Genomic DNA, 16,603 nt, shown 5'->3' with positions numbered 1-16,603 from the left:
GGCTAGGGCAATTGTGGTTGCCAAAATCCAAGGGTGGTACGGTGCTCCCTAACTTGTACCTGTATTACTGGGTAAATCCCCGGGTGCTACGGCGTTCCCCCTAACTTGCACCTGTATTACTGGGTAAATCCCCGGGTGCTACGGCGTTCCCCCTAACTTGCACCTGTATTACTGGGTAAATCCCCGGGTGGTACGGCGCTCCCCCTAACTTGCACCTGTATTACTGGGTAAATCCCCAGGTGGTACGGCGCTCCCTAACTTGCACCTGTATTACTGGGTAAATCCCCGGGTGCTACGGCGTTCCCCCTAACTTGCACCTGTATTACTGGGTAAATCCCCGGGTGCTACGGCGTTCCCCCTAACTTGCACCTGTATTACTGGGTAAATCCCCGGGTGCTACGGCACCTCCCTAACTTGCACCTGTATTACTGGGTAAATCCCCGGGTGGTACGGCGCGCCCCCTAACTTGCACCTGTATTACTGTGTAAATCCCCGGGTGGTACGGCGCGCCCCCTAACTTGCACCTGTATTACTGGGTAAATCCCCGGGTGCTACGGCGCTCCCCCTAACTTGCACCTGTATTACTGGGTAAATCCCCGGGTGGTACGGCGCTCCCCCTAACTTGCACCTGTATTACTGGGTAAATCCCCGGGTGGTACGGCGCGCCCCCTAACTTGCACCTGTATTACTGGGTAAATCCCCGGGTGGTACGGCGCGCCCCCTAACTTGCACCTGTATTACTGGGTAAATCCCCGGGTGGTACGGCACGCCCCCTAACTTGCACCTGTATTACTGGGTAAATCCCCAGGTGGTACGGCGCTTCCCCTAACTTGCACCTGTATTACTGGGTAAATCCCCGGGTGGTACGGCGCGCCCCCTAACTTGCACCTGTATTACTGGGCTAGCAGATTGGTTTGCCTGCAAGACTGGCTGAATGGGGGGGGAAGGCTGCATGCTTGGTTTTGGAAAACGTGCAGGCTGAGATGGTTAATTTAACTTTGCTTTCTTTTCTTTCACCTAGTTCCTTTGTATGCTGTAAAATTTGGCGAGCAATTTCCCTTTCTGTCTGGGGTCAGGTTGATAAATGTTTGGGGTGAAGAGTGATAAACCTTCACCTATTGCACCTTTCTATGAGAAGCCCATCCTGTCTGCTATACTTTCTCTCTTTATCCCAGCTGGGGGAGGAGGATGCTTTTGTAGAATTCCCTGATTTAGAAAACATTATGAACTGGCTCCGGGGTGGAGGGCTGCCTGTTTGGGGAAACACTAATATAGCTGAACCCCTGCGGCCTTTGAATGGTAAGCAGACATACGTGACTGACCTGGGGCCAAACGTAAGGTGATAGCTATGGTATATAGAGGCCTTTTAAAGGGGACTGAAACATAGAAACATAGAAATGATGGCAGAAGAAGACCGAACGGCCCATCCAGTCTGTCCAGCAAGACTGGATGGGCAACTGAAAGCAACTGAAATATGGAATAAGGACTTGGGCTTAAGTCTGGATGCAAAAGCTTAGAAGAATATATGGACTTCAACTCATCATATTTCTTTGTGTGCCAGGCCTACTGAACTCCTGGTTAAGTTTTGCACAGAACTTATCGCACGCCCGAGTAATATTCAAAATGCATTTCTGGTCTGAGCCCTGCATGTGGGCAAAGGGGCACATATATACGTGTTTGTGGTGGCAGTGTACGAGTGTATATCAATTCTGGCCACAGCTGACCCTAGTGTGCTAAACACTGAGCAGTGAATGCTGGTCGTTTCGTGATATGTAGATACACACTGCCTCAATACAAAAAAAAGGTAATTTTACTCTGCTCTCTCTGCTGTTGCTCCCAGCTGGTAACTGTAATAGAATTTTCCATTTCCGGGTGCCGGATGTGAAGCCAGAAGGGGTAAGAATCGCCTACAAAGCAGGCTGCCTTATTAAAACCAGAAACACCTAACACTTAACAGCACAGATGCCTTCAGAACTAGACACTTCTGCCAATAGGACTTCCCATATTTACTGAGAAGTGCTGCAGTGGTCAAATTCACCACAAATCTTTGAATGGTGACATCTGTGGGTTGTAACGAGGAGTAAAAGGGAGTCGTCTAGTGGCTAAGGACCAGGAAAGCCAGGGTTCAAAGTCTGCTTCTCCCACTGAGGTTTCTTATGACCTCTGCTGCACCAGGTACAAAGGTGTGAAAGATGCTTAGTAAATAAGTCCTCTGGGGCAGTGAATTACTACTGACCCGGAATTTAACTTGCCCTGAGCGCAGGCTTGGAAAGGCAGGTAAATACAAATAAGAGATTGGGACTCTGCCGTCTAAACAACTAAAAAAATGCCCACAGAACACGGGGCCAGAACTTTATAAACTACCAGAAGAGACTCAACCCGACAGTATCCTAAAGGAAAGACTGCATTAAATACCACAAACCAAGATCAGGGGATGCTAGCAGACACTGAAAATATTAATGAACCCCCAAACAAAAAATGTATAAGTTATGTGCCTGGGCTTGAGAAATAGAAATATAATTGCTTAGTTCAGGTCTCTGCATGTAATAAAGTTATGCTATTTCAATGAATCTCCTCTCCAGTTCTCTAAGCTCATCTGCTATGCATTGTCAGGACAGGTTTTTGAAAACTCCAAACACAGAATATAAAAATTTGAGTTGTTTGCAGTAACTCAGTGAAAAATGAACTAGAATTAAGTTGGTCTGAGCCTTCAACGACCATCTCAACCATAAAAATACAGAGATAAAGTTTAGTTACACATGAGCTCTAACTGTGATTGCACTGCTTACATCGAGTAGTGCTACAGAAGTGTAAAGCAGTAATCGTTGTTAGACTGACTGCGGGCATATGCAGTTTCCCAAAAGTATGGTCCAGAACAGCTCAATAGTACTTTTTTTTTTGTTTGTTTTAAATACATAATTCATCCTCACCAGAGACTGTTCACATTTTCTCAGCCACAGAACACAGTTCTGTATCATAATCTAGAGGATCTGCCTAGCTGCATTCTTACAGGGGTAGTGAACAAGTTCTTCACTCCTGGTAGGTGACAACCTTGGCTGCTGGAAGGGGTTTCCATTTGTGCTCTCTCTGAAATATAGTTCTGCTAATAGGAGTACCAACTCTCCTGATGACATTTTCCTTTTTTTGAATATAGCCTCTAGTGATGGAAATGACAATAGAAAGACAGTCCAATTACTGAATGAGAAATTACTACTTACAGACAGGACCGTCAGATGAATACAGAACCAGTGGGTTATGCATCTCTACCAGCAGATGGAGACAGAGCAAACTGACATCACAGTATATATAGCCCTGCAGTGATCCCAGCCTGCCAGTATTCTCTTCAAAAGCAACTGTAGACAGACTAGCAAAATAACCATTTCAATATTCAGCTAACACTGAGCTCAGACAAAAATGCATAAACATAAGTCTAGGCACTGGATTAACACTTACCAGTAATCCATGTAACACGTAGTCACACAAAAGGACCATAATGCAATCATTCAGCAGCTACGGGAGGGAAGCTGGATTCATCCAACAGTCCTAAAAAAAAAAAAAAATCATCAGATAAGTAGTAATTTCTAATTTCTTAGCATCCAGTCAGATGAACACAGAACAAGTGGGATGTACCCAAGCTACTCCCGAATAGGGCGGGAAGCTGCCCGCGGTCCAGTCAAAACCGCATGTGCATAGGCCGCATCCTCCCAGGCCTGGATATCCAGACAATACCTGGACAAGGTGTGCAAGTAGGACCACATCACAACTCAGCAAATGTCAACAGGGTACAACATCTAACCTCTGCCCATGATACTGCTTGAGCCCAGTGGATGAGCACTAATTAGTAGGTAACGGCTTCCCTGCATCCACGTATGCAGCCATGATTACCTCCATAATCCAGTGAGCTATTGTAGCCCGCGAGGCCTGCTCTCCCTGTCTAGTACCACCGTGAAGAACAAACAGGCGATCCGACTTCCAGAACGGCTTAGAAACCTCCAGATATCTGACAATGTCTCCTGACATCCAAAGGTCGCAACAGACAATACTCCTCCACATCTCCCTCTGTCCAGAGACGGCAGGGAGATGGACTGATTCAAGTGAAACTCAGTGACCACCTTCGGTAAAAAGGAACAATACGAAGCTTACTGCTCCTTGAGTCATCTGACGGAAAGGCTCACAGCAAGGCAAGGCTTGGAGTTCAGAAACCCTACGCGCAGAGCAAACTGCCACAAGGAACACCGTTTTCAAGGTGAGCAACCTCAAGGACAGGGCACGCAGTGGTGTTAATGTAGGGCCTGCCAAGAAATCCAATTCCAAATTAAGACTCTAAAGGGGCACCAGAAACCACAAGGGAGTATGAAGATGGTTCACTCCTTTCAGAAAATGGCCACATCAGGATGAGCCGTCAAGGATCCACCATTTATGCAGAATACTAGCAAGTCTGGGATTACTCTAAACTGTATGCAGATCACATACATTTTTTTTCCCAACTAAATAGACTTGGGTTCAAACTGAACAGGCTTTGACCCATTATCACATTGTTATCCAAAACTGGCTAAGCCAAAACAAATTAGCATTAAACATTCAGAAACTGAAATACATTTATTAAGATTTCCTCTATGTAACACGCCATCCAAACTCTCTCCAATGGCAAACATATTCCAATGCCGAAACTGTATGAAATCTTGGTATCTAAACTGTCCCGTCATTGAGTACGAATGCTCAGGTCAAAAGTTTAATACAGATATATCACAAACTGAATTTACGACGACATCTTAAACCATTCCTCAACACCACAGATTTCCATACCGTTTTATAGATGCTATGTTTTAGTATGGACTACTGCAATTTATTACTCATTGGTCTGCCTAATTACATTATTCATCCTTTACAAATTACTCAAAACTCTGCTGCCTATTTATTAACTAGCACACCAATCCATGAACACATTACTCCAGTATTATATCAACTTCACTGGTTGCCAATAGCATTCCAAGTTCAGTATAAACTGGCTACGATTATCCAATCCCTCATTAACAATGTACACTCCACATGTATAAATGCCATTATGGAAAATAGAGACCCCGGTAAGATCACTCCATTCAGCAAATCAAAATCTGTTGGATATTCCCTCCCCTAAAATAGCATGTCTCGATAAAACCAGGGAAAAGGGCTCTCGATAGTGGGTCTGATTCTTTGGAATTTGTTGTCCAACGAAACTAGCAACCTGAAAGATCCTAGGCTCTTTAAAAAAGCACTGAAAACCTTATTTAAACAAGCATTTAAAGATTGATATTAGGTTTTAAGCTTTTGAACTATGTGATGTATGTTTCATAATTACTGTTTGTAATTTTCTAATTCCTTGTTTTATTAATTATGAATGTTAAATTAGAACATAAGAAATGGGTCAGACCAAGGGACCATCAAGCCCAGGATCCTGTTTCCAACAGTGGCCAATCTAAACCACAAGTACCTGGCAAATACCCAAACATTAGATTACAAGCTACTATTGCTTATTAATTACCGTAATAGTTTATGGATTTAACCTCTAGGAACTTATCCAAACCTTTATTTAAAACACAGTAACACTAACTGCTGAAACCACATCCTCTGGCAATGAATTCAAGTTTAACTATGAACTCAGTGAAAAATAATTTTCTTCGATTTGTTTTAAATGTGCCCCATGCTAACTTCATGGAGTGCCCCCTGGTCCTTCTATTATCTGAGAGTAAATAACCAATTTACATTAACTTACTCAAATCCTTTCATTATTTTATAGACCTCTATCATATCCTCCCTCAGCGGTCTCTTCTCCAAACTGAACAGCCCTAACGTCTTCAGCCTTTCCTCATAGGGCAGCCGTTCTATGCCCCATGTCATTTTGGTCGCCCTTCTCTGCACTTTTTCCAATGCAGCTATATCCTATTTGAGATGCGATGATCAGAACTGCACAAAGTATTCAAGGTGCAGTCTCCCTATGGAGTGATAGAGGCATTATGACATTTTCCGTTTTAATTTTCCATTCCCTTCCTAATAATTCCTAACATTGTTTTTTTTGATCGCCACAGCACACTGGGCCGACAATTTCAATGCATTATCCACTATGATGCCTAGATCTCTTTCTTGGGTGGTAGCTCCTAAGATAGAACCTAACATCGTGTAACTACAGCAAGGGTTATTTTTCCCTATATGCAACACCTTGCACTTGTCCACATTAAATTTCATCTGCCATTTGGATGCCCAATCTTCCAGTCTAACAAGGACTTCCTGGAATTCATCACAATCTGCTTGAGATTTAACTACTCTGCATAATTTTTTTGTCATCTGCAAAATTGATCACCTCACTCGTCATATTCCTTTCCAGATCATTTATATATATATTAAAAAGCACCGGTCCAAGTACAGATCCCTGAGGCACTCCACCGTTTACCCTTTTCCACTGAGAAAATTGACCATGTAATCCTACTCTGTTTCCTGTCTTTTAACCAGTTTGTAATCCACGAAAGGACATCGCCTCCTATCCCATGACTTTTTAGTTTTCTTAGAAGCCTCTCATGAGGGACTTTGTCAAACGCCTTCTGAAAATCCAAATACACTACATCTACCGGTTCACCTTTATCCTCATGTTTATTAACCCCTTCAAAAAAATGTAACTTTGTGATGCAAGACTTCCCTTGGGTAAATCCATGCTGGCTGCGTCCCATCAAACTATATCTAAATGTTTTGTGATTTTATTCTTTATAACAATTTCTACGATTTTTCCCAGCACTGAAGTCAGGCTCACTGGTCTGTAGTTTCCCGGGTCGCCCCTGGAGCCCTTTTTAAATATTGGGGTTACATTGGCCTCCCTCCAGTCTTCAGGTATAATGGATGATTTAACTTTTTAAAAGGGTGATTAGTGATTCCCTCACTTCCACAGGCTAAATTATCCTCCACCAGAAACAGAGCCTTTTCCATCATCGGCCCTAAGCTCTGGAACTCGCTTCCTCATTGCCTCACCAATCAAGATAACTTAAAATCCTTCAAAAAAGACTTAAAACCCTGGCTTCTCAGCCAATCTTTTAAAGATAGCACTCAATGACTTTAAAATTCTTTTATATATTCTGCCATTTTTCAATCTCCCTGTTACAATGATACAGATGCCCTTCAATGCTTCATGAGATATATGTACATCTATTCAGGGTTCTATCCTGTGTTATCTTGTTATACATTCTCCTGTTGTATTTACTATCGTTAATTTTAAATTGTAATCTTCATACATCGTTCTATGTAACATGTTGTTTCTGTATGTAAACTGGAGTGAAGGCAACTCTGCTATACCTCGGTATATAAAAAATGCTAAATAAATAAATGATAAAATGAGAAAGTTAGAATAAGACTAAGAGGAGTGGATTGAAAAGGTTGCTTACAGCATGGAAGCCCAGACTAAATATATTCCTTGCATTAAAGAAAGACAACCAAACATTTGGCAGCATGGTTAAATGGTAAAATGAAACAAGCTTTTAAAGTCAAAAAAATGTTCTCTATAGTTTTAATATGTAATTAAGATTGGAAAAACCCCAGACATCAGGGGGTAGATATTCAAAAGACATTTTTTTTAAATTTAATGTTTATTAAAATCTTAGTCAGAATAAAAGCACAAAATTACAAAAATCTCAGCCCTCCCTAACTTTCCCTTCCATGCCCTTTTCTGCCACAAATACAGTCAAAGAGAAGCATAACATCCACAAAAGGAGATTTAAGCAAAAATAATCTAAAAGGTATAACAGAGGTGAAAAATGTCCAAATCTGCAAAATAATATACTAACCACATAACTCTCGTCACTGTGTATAAGGTAGCCAGACAATTTCAAATCTAGACACTTTATCATTCTTAATCGCAGTTAACATCTCCAAAAATAAAAGGCTTTGCTCTATTTCAGTGGTTCTCAACCCTGTCCTGGGGACCCCCCCAGCCAGTCGGGTTTTCATGATATCCACAATGAATATGCATGAGAGAAAATTTGCATACACTGCCTCCATAGCATGCAATTTTTCTCTCATGCATATTCATTGTGGATATCATGAAAACCCGACTGGCTGGCGGGGCCCCCAGGACAGGGTTGAGAACCACTGCTCTATTTAAACAGCCAACAAGTCAGGAATTAAAGGTGACTTCCAGCAAGCAGTCAGCGCTCATCTAGCAGCAAATATAATTTGTGTAAATCAATAATTGTGTATTTTTTGTAATATATTCAATTGGTAAACCCAGGGAAAAAAAAAAACATGGTGGCTTTATGAATATTAACCTTCGTAACATCTGGATGCTAGGGATTATTATGAAAGGAATGGAGAATAAAACAGAGAATATCATAATGCCTCTATATCACTCCATGGTGCGACCTAATCTTGAGTACCTTGTGCAGTTCGGGTCACCACATCGCAAAAAAAGATATAGTTGTGATGGAAAAGGTACAGAGAAAGGTGACCAAAATGATAAAGGGGATGGAACAATTCCCCTATGAGGAAAGGCTAAAGAGGTTAGGACTCTTCAGCTTGGAGAAGAGACGGCTGAATGAGGATATGATAGAGGTCTACAAAATAATGAATTGAATGGAACAAGTAAACATTTGTTCCATGTTCCATGTAAAGCTCCGCTCTCTGTTGAGCAGTTCTTCGTTTTATGTAAATCGGATTGATTTGTAGTCCATACAAGAACTTCGGTATATAAAAATTAAAAATAAATAAAATAAATAAAATACTCTTTCGAAAAGTACAAGCCCAGGAATACACAATGAAGTTACTAGGTAATACATTTAAAAGTAATAAGAGAAAATATTTTACTCAATGCATAATTACGCTCTGAAATTCATAGCCAGAGGGTGTGGTGAAAGCTATTAGTGTAGCTGCATTTAAAAAACAGTTTGGACAAGTTCCTGGAGGAAAACATAATTAACCATTATTAAAGAAGAGTTGCAGAAACTCAATACTTATTGATAAGCATTGAGTTTCTGTAGATAGATTCACTTTAGCTTGGGATAAGCAGCTTGGAATCTCTCTACCCCTTGGGATCCTGCCAGGTACTTGTGACCTGCATTGGCCGTAGTTGGAAACAGGATGCTGGGCTTGATGGACCCTTGGTGCGACCCAGTATGGCAAGTTTTATGAAGAGATGATAAAACAGATCTCAGCAGAGGATGGCAATTCAAAAGTGCTCCAAACAGCTTCTGCAAGATGCTGAGAGGGTTGAAGAGGAATAGCTGCTTATTGGCAGCTATTCCTCTTGTCATCTTGTGCTTGTGAGGAATCTAATGTGTCTGGGATACTTTAGCCAGCGAACGAACAATATTAAACTCCTCTCACGGGCATGAGAGCACTGACGGGTTAGGTCTCTCTTAGCAATGTCTAATGCTTCCCTGTAGCGAGCAAGCTTAGAAGCAAAGAATTCATCTCGTCTGTTTACTATGGTCTTGATCATCTAATGGTCCAACTGACTCCTTCACTGGCTTTTTAACTTCGAATACACCCAAAAAAAGGTTTTATTATGCGTTTTTGCTTCCACGGCAAGCTTCTTTTTAAATTCTCTTTGCCTTCTCCTTATTAATGCACAAAAAGCAAATCTTTTTCTCTCTAGCACTGAACAAGGAATGAAAGTGGGCAGAGTAGATGGCCTTCCAGTTCTCAGCCATGTTTCATTCTGCACTTTGGTCATCCTGACACCCAGCTGTAACTGGACAACAACAGTGATTCTACTCCTCCTCTTTGAAAGCTAATGAAGTAAAATCTAGTGGGTACAAGCCTACCCCGCACATATGAGGTGGTGTGTGACTGAGCTGCTATAATTATGGAGTCCAAGGACAGTGTCTGAATATATGGTCTTAAGTGCATTTGCTTACTGGGATACCAACATGAAAAAGCAATTTAAAATTACTGTGTGCTGAAGAAAGATCACTCCATCAACTAAACACAAAATAGGCCTGAAGATTGCTGTTCCAAGCCAGCACAAGATAATACGCATGGTTTGAAAGTATGATTAAATACAACATCAGCAGTAAATGTTTTGTTTTAAATAAAACAGCTGTAATAAAAGGAAATCAGCAGTCACTTGTCCTTAAGTGCCTCTATTTCATTCTGAATAAATGGTTGATGTTTTTCAAAGCTTCCACCTTTCCAAGTTATCAAAGTCTCTCAAGGAGCTGACGGTGTGTTTATCAGACACTCAAGTAATGCATCCCAATATATTCAAAGTATGGTGGAGCGGCCAACTAACAGAGCTTAGGAAATGAGCGGTTGTCATTTTTACCCAGAAAACCTTGCTTGCCAAACCATTTCACAGGCGATACCCAGAAACAGATCAGCAATACTTAGCGGCTTAAGACAGAGAAGAGTTAGTTTTCCTGCAGTAAGGGGCAGAATAAAATGCTGAAAAATAAAGCATAAATCCATGTTCTTTTACTTACAGGGCTGGAAAAATGAGAAGTTTCTTGACACTAGTAGTAATTGATTTAAAACATTTTTGTAAACCGCCTAGCAATACTAATACTGCAGTCTAGAAAATTTTAAATAAAATATACTTTTAGGAGCAGGGAGAAAAAACTGAAATCCATCCCTTCCTCCACTCTTGGCTGTGAAGACTGTTGGTCCACACTCCTCCAGTGCACGGCTCCGTGACGGCCCAAGGGAGGCCCAGCACATGGAGCACCTCCAGCACCACATCCCAGCTCCGGCTTGTGCAGAGGCCTGAACTTATTCAATAGATCCCTCGAAATGGGAGGGGTGGCACGAGAAGAGCAGTTGGGATCCTGCTTCACAAGACGGAAAGCAGAGAGGAGGCTGGAAAATACAGGCTGGTTAGCCTCACCTCAGTGGTGGGAAAAGTAATTGAGACACTGCTGAATGAAAAGATTGCAAATTTATCTACAATCGGGTGGGTTGCTGGACCAAAGGCAGAATGGGTTCAATTAGGGGAATGTCCTATCAGACAAATCTAAGATTTTTGATTGGATGACTAGGAGAATTGGATCGAGGAAGAGCACTCAATGCGATCCACTTGGATTTCAGCAAAGGAGGCTTGTGAATAAAATGAGAAGCTTGGGAGTGAGCACTAAGATAGTGGTATTTATTACAAACTGGTTTACTGATATGAGACAGCATGTCATGGTAGATGGCACCTGCTCTGAAAACAGAACCATGTTAAGTGGAGTGCCACAGGAATCGGCGCTGGGACAGGTTCTCTTCAATATCTTTGTAAGCAACCTTCCGGAAGGGTTAAAGGTAAAGTTTGTCTATTTGCGGATGATACTAAGATCTGCAAAAGTGGACATGCCTGAAGGAGCAGAGAGAATGAAAGGTGATTTAAGAAAGCCTGAAGAGTGGTTGAAGACTTGGCAGCTGGGATTCAATGCCAAGAAGTGCAGTCATACACCTAGGATATGGTAATCCAAAACAGCTGTATGCGATGGGATGCAAAAGACTGATGTGTACGGACCAAGAGAAGAAAATTGGGATGATTGTGTCTGATGAGCTGAAGATGGTGAAGCAAATATGACAAGGCGATAGCTAAAGTAAGAAAAATTCTGGGCTGCAGAGAGAGGACTAACTAGTAAGAAAAAGGTGGTGATGCCCTTGTACGAGGCCTCACCTGGAGTACTATGTTCACGTCTGAAGACTGTATCTCAAAAGGGAGACAGGGTGGAGGCAGTCCAGAGAAGGGTGACCAAATTGTATGGGGGTCTTCATTGCAAGACTTCTAAGAAGAGGCTGAAGGATCTGATATGTGTACTCTGGAAGAGAGGAGGTGCAGGGGAGATTTGATACAGACTTTCAGATACCTGAAAGGTTACAATGATGCATGAACTTCAAACCTTTTCTGTTGGAAAGAACACAGTAGAACCAGGGGGGGGGCGGGGGTGTAACTCAGAACCAACATCTGGAAATTTTTCATTTGTAGAGAGAGAGTGGTGGATGCCTGGAATAACCTCCCAGGGGGGTGGTGAAGATGAGAACATTTAGTGAATTCCAGAGGGCATGGGCCTAACACTGCAGATGCCTAAAGAACGAGATGGTGTAACATTTCCGCTGGGGGCAACCTGCACAGATAGGCAAGTTTGCTTACAGTAAATGGTGTTTTCCATAGATAGCAGGATGAATCAGCCCTATTTGGATGACGTCACTGATGGCGCACCAGCAGACATCTTTTCCAAGATTGAAAAGTTTTGTTTTGCTGCACAGCACTTCCCGCGCATAACGCGTCAACACTCTCTTCATAAGAGCATGCCATACTGGGTCAGACCAAGGGTCCATCAAGCCCAGCATCCTGTTTCCAACAGTGGCCAAACCAGGCCATAAGAACCTGGCAAGTACCCAAAAACTAAGTCTATTTCATGTTTTCGTTGCTAGTAATAGCAGTGGCTAAGTCAACTTCTCCTCCAAGAACTTATCCAATCCTTTTTTAAAACCAGCATTACTAATTGAACTAACCACGTCCTCTAGCAACAAATTCCAGAATTTAATTGTGCGCTGAGTGAAGAAGAACTTTCTCCAATTAGTTTTAAATGTGCCACATGCTAACTTCATGGAGTGCCCCCTAGTCTCTCTACTATCCGAAAGAGTAAATAACCGATTCACATCTACCTGTTCTAGACCTCTCATGATTTTAAACACCTCTATCATATCCCCCCTCAGCCGTCTCTTCTCCAAGCTGAAAAGTCCTAACCTCTTTAGTCTTTCTTCATAGGGGAGCTGTTCCATTCCCCTTATCATTTTGGTTGCCCTTCTCTGTAACTTCTCCATCGCAATTATTTCTTTTCTGAGATGCGGCGACCAGAATTGTACACAGTATTCAAGGTGCAGTCTCACCATGGAGCGATACAGAGGCATTATGATATTTTCCGTTTTATTCATCATTCCCTTTCTAATAATTCCCAACATTCTGTTTGCTTTTTTGACTGCTGCAGCACACTGAACCGACGATTTCAATGTGTTATCCACTATGACACCTAGATCTATTTCTTGGGTTGTAACACCTAATATGGAACCCAACATCGTGTAATTATAGCATGGGTTATTTTTCCCTATATGCATCACCTTGCACTTATCCACATTAAATTTCATCTGCCATTTGGATGCCCAATCTTCCAGTCTCACAAGGTCTTCCTGCAATTTATCACAATCTGCTTGTGATTTAACTACTCTGAACAATTTTGTGTCATCTGCAAATTTGATTATGTCACTCGTCGTATTGCCCCAGGGGAAATACGACGAGAAAACCAGGGGACATGGTTTTCAGTTAGTAAAAAAAGCTAGAAGAAAAACGAGTAGCATAAATATAAGCAGAGCTTTTCAGCCACTCACCTTGTTTACTTTGCTCAGCTCTGCAGGATGGCTGCTATCAGGTTATATGTGAGTGCTAACTTTGAACAGACTACAAGTAGCAATATGTGTGCATGGATGTGCTAGCAGCAGCTTTGTAGAAAAACATTTTAAGTGTAAGCTGACATACATTGCTTATACCTCAGAACATTTGAATAGGCATATCTGAATTTTTGTACATTTGATGGACAGAAAGAGGATCTCAGAGCCAAGAATAACTTCTGCGTGTCTTGGTTTTTATACTGGGTAAGTAGCTAATCCCTTGGTCTCCTGTTTGTACTTCTGGCAGTATCCGAGTATAACACTAGGAAGCATCTTTGTTAAGCAAGCATTCTATTCTATGTCCATCCACTTAAAAGGCAGCTATGTGCATACTGATGAAGGCTTCTGATTGCTCTACAGTAAAATAATTTATATTTTGGCTGGAACCAAATGTTACAAGGCAACATGCCTTATAAAAATTAAATGTGTCCCTATGTAGAAAATCTAAGCAGTAAAATGTAATTCACTACAATTGAAGACTCCAACTCCCTTTCTCACTATTATTAATCAAGCTTCAATGAATAAGTTACGAAATGAGAATGTCAGAATATGGAATGAAAAGAATGTGCCAGATTCAACGGTAGCATATCTTCATTAAAAGACACGTAACTATTAATCAATATTGTTCAAGACTTGTCAGTAAATTGAAAGCAACCACATAAGGCCCATCTTTTATAGATTGCACTGGCTCCCGACTGTAACTAGAATTGAGTTCAAGACCTCAATGCTTTGTCTACAAATGTGTAAACAGGCAGGCACCAGAGTACCTTGCCTTCTACTTTCCTGCTAGAGAGTTCAGGGATCTTCTCTTCCCTGACGTCCACTAAACTAAACTGTACAAGACTTGCAGCTGCTGTGCTCCTAAGATATCCAAACAAGGTTCCCCTACCTATATTCCCAGAAGCAAGTTACTTTGCTTTCCATAAAAAAAGCAAACGTTTGGTTATTCAACTAGGCCAGGGGTCGGGAACCTTTTTGGCTGAGAGAGCCATGAACGCCACACATTTTAAAATGTAATTCCGTGAGAGCCATACTAACTACAACCCCCCACCCTCCTGACTCCCCCAAGACCTACCAAATTAATTTACTACAACCCCCCATCCTCCTAAACCCCCCCCCCCCAAGACCTGCCAAAAATCCCTGGTGATCCAGCGGGGGTCCAGGGCTCGCAGCCAAATCTTTAATAAAAAAGTAAAAATCTAACAAAACCCCCCACCCTCCTGACGCCCCCCAAGACCTCCAAAATTAATTTACTACAACCCCCACCCTCCTGACCCCCCCCCAAGACCTACCAAAAGTCCCTGGTGGTCCAGCGGGGGTCCGGGAGCGATCTCCTGGACTTGGGCTGTCGGCTGTCAGTAGTCAAAATGGCACCGACGGCCCTTTGCCCTCACTATGTCACTGGGGTCGAGCAAAGGCGGCGGTAGCCCCTGTGACATAGTAAGGGCAAAGGGCCGTTGACGCCATTTTGATTACTGGCAGCCGACGGCCCTTTGCCCTTACTATGTCACAGGGGCTACCGCCGCCATTGGTCGACCCCAGTGACATAGTGAGGGCAAAGGGCCATCGGCGCCATTTTGACTACTGGCAGCCGACAGCCCAAGTCCAGGAGATCGCTCCCTGACCGCTCCTGGACCCCCGCTGGACCACCAGGGACTTTTGGCAGGTCTTGGGGGGGTCAGGAGGGTGGGGAATTTTGTTAGATTTTTACTTTTTTATTAAAAATTTGTCTGCGAGCCAGATGCAGCCATCAAAAGAGCCATATCTGGCTCCCGAGCCATAGGTTCCTGACCCCTGAACTAGGCCTTCCCCCTGTGGGCTCACTAGGAGAAAGAGTCTCTGGCCTGGACCTTCTTAATGTCACTAAATCCTCAGCAGTGTTGCTTAAACAGAAATTTGACTGTAATCCGCTTCCAGACCATTACTGGCAAAAAGCAGAATATCGAGTGTTTGCAAATAAATAAAAGAATAAGAAACAGCAACCTAAAAGCAAGCAAAGGTCACGCCTACCGCCGAATTAATTTTAAGTCTATTGCTGCTTGCTTTGCAAAGCTGATTTTCTCAGGCTGATGGTAAATGGGCCGCACTGCCTGTTCCATGTTAGCAGTTAATTCTGAAGGCTCTGACAACGAAGATAACGGGCGACACAAGAAGTCTGGGTCCAATGTTTACGGTAAAGGAACATTTTATTGGCCTTGCTTGCTACATTATTAGCAAAAGAAGTGCTCCTCGGACCCCGGACCGGCGAACAGGAAACCCTCTAAAGCTGGGTCTTAAAAAGAGAAACTCGGCGTAAAGTAATCGCGTTCCCTCAACATTTACAGCAGTTTATTTTTAAAATGGGATAAAAGAGAGAGAGAACAGCAGCAACTGGTGGTGGAAACGCTTTTCGTATTGGACAGGGATTTGCACCCATACAGGAACGAGCTCAGGGCTCTCACACCTCGGGTGCTACGTGAGTGAGGTGCGGGTCCTCTTCCTTATTTCTCGACTTCCCGGGCAAGCGGATGGATATTTCCCTGCCTCACTGGCGGCGCGCGGGGCTGCCCTGGTGGCTTTACCGTGAAAAGTGACATCTCTGGGGCCCAGCAGCGGGGGGCGAGGAAGCCGGCAAGGAGCCCTGGGGTGCAGTCAGGGTCCCGCCAGGCTAAAGCTTTCAGGCAGACATGTTTACCCCCCTGGGTCCGGGCCAGCGGCCTCCTACCTGCAGCGCGAGCCGGCTCCTTCCCTCCGCAGGCCCACCCGACACCTCAGAGCGGCGAGACGCGCCAACAGCCAACGGCGAGGGGGGGGGGGGAGGGGGCTCTGCGCGTTGCAAGCCTCGCTGTGGCCCAGGCCGGGACCCTGGGATCCAGAGCGAGGGCTGGCACGCAGGCGCTCGCCTTCTCCTGATTTGCGCTGCGGAGGTAGGCGGTGCCAGCCGTCTGCAGGCGGGAAATCTGATTGGTTAGAAAACTCTTCGGAGGACGGCCCCCTTCTGGACGCCGTGCGCGCAGCTCGCATGCACGAGGAAATGCACTGGGAGGACCCGGTCCACGCCAGATGTTCTAACTCCACCCAGTGCAGCCTGGGGGCTTTCAGTCCCGGTTTACGGGGTCCTGCGATGCGACAGAGCTGCGTTCCCGTGCTGCATCGCCAGATGGTCGCTAACAGTCTGACTTACGTACTTTCATGATGAAGCAGGACAAACAGAGTGGGAGGCTGATGAGAGAGG

The 16,603-nt window shown here is 43.6% G+C and overlaps 1 protein-coding gene across 5 annotated transcripts in view; it reads right to left on the bottom strand.

Moving 5' to 3' along the window:
• Nucleotides 1-16,234, bottom strand: part of GLCE (glucuronic acid epimerase) — a 145,949-nt gene extending 129,715 nt beyond the window's left edge. For all 5 annotated transcript variants that reach the window (XR_003852423.1, XR_003852421.1, XR_003852422.1 and 2 more), the window contains exons 1-2: nt 16,094-16,234; nt 3,454-3,543 (exon numbers count right to left, since the gene is read on the bottom strand). The gene's annotated coding sequence lies outside the window, so the exon portion shown is untranslated. The remainder of the gene's footprint in view (nt 1-3,453; nt 3,544-16,093) is intronic.
• Between the last annotated feature and the right edge of the window lie 369 nt (nt 16,235-16,603).

Source organism: Rhinatrema bivittatum, chromosome 13, assembly GCF_901001135.1.
Source record: "Rhinatrema bivittatum chromosome 13, aRhiBiv1.1, whole genome shotgun sequence".
NCBI lineage: Eukaryota > Metazoa > Chordata > Amphibia > Gymnophiona > Rhinatrematidae > Rhinatrema > Rhinatrema bivittatum.
The sequence above is the reverse complement of the archived record's forward strand: the minus strand, read 5'-3'. Positions and strand labels throughout refer to the sequence as shown.